Here is a 3,418-nt window from a genome sequence, read left to right as displayed (position 1 = left end):
GTAACATATAAATCATTGTTAGGAATATTCCATATATGCATTATACAACATGTTACATAACAATTTAATGTATCAATTTTTATAATATATTTTTATAATTTTTATAATAATAACATTGTATTAAACGGTATATTTTATCAGTATATTAAACGACGGATCCTATTTCATTAGTATATCGGGGGAATCCGCCTAGTAATAGTTTGTGCTAATTACGTAGGCGCTCGCCATGCTTAAGCTATTCTCATAACGAGATCCACGGCACCGCACGTGACCACCGCAAATGAACCCTACTTGTGCGGCACTCAGTGAGGATAGGTCAGTAACGCGTCGGCAATGCATTCGTGCCCCATCAAACGGGCATCACGATCGAGCCTTCGTGCGCACCTGGCACATATACAGGGTGTCCTCAAACTTGTATTCAATAAAATCCTTTCATCAACTTCGCTGATTATGCGAAAATTAATTTTCTCTTTCAATCTTCAATATTCTATGTCTAATCTAATTACATTTCGTATTAAAATTCACACTCAATGAATTTTTCGGTTAATGTCAATTATTCAAAAAATCACATCAGAGATTATACTTTTTATAATTTTCTAATCTTCAATATTAATTTTTATAACATATCTTGAATTAAAACTACGTTTAATTGTTTAGTTAGTTAAATATCTTATATTTATCGAAATACGAAATCTTGTTATACAAAATATTTAAAAAATATTTAAATTAAAAATTCAAAAATACTTAGAAATTTTTTCAATATCCTTTAATTATTTTTGTATGATCCCTTAAGTATTAAATACCAGGGAATGGGAAGTGACTTTTTAAAAATAACAAATTAGAGTTACTCGTTATTGAGTAAAAAGAGTAAGTTACCGTTATTTAAAAAAGTAACTTTTCGTTACTTTTTTAAAATCAACATCAAATACAGACGGATACTTAGGAGCTTTCTAATCTCAAGCACTATGAGTGACTTGTGTCCAATCGAATTGTGTCCAATCGTGTGTAAAGTAACGATAAACATAACTGTAAAATTTGTTATCCTTACTTAAAAAAATGTAACTACGTTACTATTACAGTTACCAAAAAAATAAATAACGCAGTTAACAGTAAAGTTATCGAAAGAGTAACAGAGTAACTGTAACTTCGTTACAAATAACGAGTTATTCCTTGTTATACACACACACACACACACACACACACACACACACACACACACACACACACACATTTTTTCATTTCTTTAATATGTTGTATTTCAATAATTTCTTAAACTATTAATTTTGTATGCAAAAATTTCATCAAATTTTTTCTAATCATCTACATCAAAAGATTTTCTTGAGATAAAATTGACTATTAATTAGTATACATAAAATTTTGTCTACATGAAATACGATCGCAAAGTTGAATGACCATCATATATATCCTATCGATCGCATCGTTCTCATGTATACACATACAAGATCGTTTGTGTGACAGACTGAGATACGGATATCTCGAATTTCCCTGCTCACGATTCGACTCCAGCGGCTTCATCCAACCGGATTCGCCTACCTGCTATTCCCGGTTGCCCGAAATTCATCGGTCTACCGAGAAACGTTACAAAATTCCATCGAGATTCTTGAACTCACCTTGTGTTGCGAGACTGTGTCCATACTTGTTGTCTATAAGACTTTTGTGCACATAATATTGTGCGTTCTAAAGAAGGTAAAAATATCTTATTGTTAGTCCAATGAACGTTTGAAAATATAAAGAATTCTAAAGTAGACATAATCTAACAAAACGAATTTTTAATATCTTTCTACAATAATATTTTCAAAATTGTAAAATCAATTGAAATTTTTCTTTCCCAAGCAGGCTTTACAGAAAAACTTTTCGAAAGAATTTCTTTTATAGCTTTAGTTACAGTAATACTATTAAGTTCCGTTAGGCTTTTCTACAAACTTTGGTCCGTATTTATATAAAAGAAAGTTATTTATAATTCTATCAAGGTAAAATTCTTTTAGATTAGATAATTCTACAAAAGAAAAGTAAATTATTAAAGGGAAAAAACTATGTTATATAAGTTTTCTAATGATTTTATGACTCTTTTACAAACAGCAATAAAATGAAATTTCAACTTCAACTTCAAAAAAATGTTATGATTTGTTCTCAAATTTAAATTCTAATTAAAACAACAACTTGAGTAAAAAATTTTTCATGTAAATTTCTTACATCTTGCCGTTTGCGTTGGTCTGAATAGCATGATTTTTATTTGTGCATATACATTACATTATTTAAAATATTTATAAAATATTTATAAAATATTTATAACAATCATACATTTTTATAGTTTGTATGAATTCTAAAAATTACTTATCACACATTTATGGATTATTAAAAAAAATTTTAATATTAATTGTTTAATATATTTTAATACTCTAAAAATATTCTGAAATAAAAAAGCAATTCATATATGTTATTTTTATATCTAACTTCTATTAAAAAATTATTTAAAATAAATTTAAGCATTTATTGTTTAATAAAATAGAGCCGATCTGATTCTTATGTTCGGATTAATAATTATTAAATGTGTAGCGCGTAATAAACCTTTTATAACTTCACAATGTTAGTCTAGTCGTCCGATTGTCCGTCAAGTTTCTTAGAAACGACTCAACTTTTTCAAACTTCATTTTCGCCAAGAATCTTAACTGAGGTAAAATATAAGTCAAATTAATTGACCATAGAAGAATTAAAGGTCAATGATAATTAAATTTCCATAGAAGGTAAGCTAGATATTATCCTTTCACATTTTTGTCGGGAATTAATTCACATAATAAAAATTAAAAGTCAAGATCAACTATTAACAGAGATCAGGTTTATATTATTTCATATTAACATATTTTTAGACATCTTTTTTTGCCAAAGATTTTTTCCTACACTACTTACAATTATAATTATATTCATTACAAAATTTATTTCAGTCATTAATTTACTACATACTTGCAAACATATAAAAAAAATGTTTTAAATTCACATTAAAAATATACTGTATTTATTATATATTGCATTTTGTTTAACATAACATATTTTCGTTTTTTTTTTTTATTAAAAATGTGTATTAATAATAGTAATTATCTTCGATTTATTTTTGATTATCGATTTGCTGTTCTTACATATGTATAAAATATGCATAATCTATTTATCTTATATCTTTTATAATAATTATTTTTCAAGTGTTGATTAAAAAGCTTTAAAAATTACGATTTTTTTAATTATGTCAAAAAGTAAACATTTTATTATTCTTATTATTTTAATAAAAAAAAAGTTAAATTTTTTTGAAAAGCGAAAAAATCATTGATTAAATCACCAACTTATTAGTTAGAAAATTTATGTTAAATTTAATACATTTTACAAGTCCCAAACGATTCATTACCAT

This window comes from Atta colombica, unplaced genomic scaffold (assembly GCF_001594045.1).
Source record: "Atta colombica isolate Treedump-2 unplaced genomic scaffold, Acol1.0 scaffold97, whole genome shotgun sequence".
NCBI classification, from domain to species: Eukaryota; Metazoa; Arthropoda; class Insecta; order Hymenoptera; family Formicidae; genus Atta; species Atta colombica.
This window is presented reverse-complemented; position numbering follows the sequence as displayed.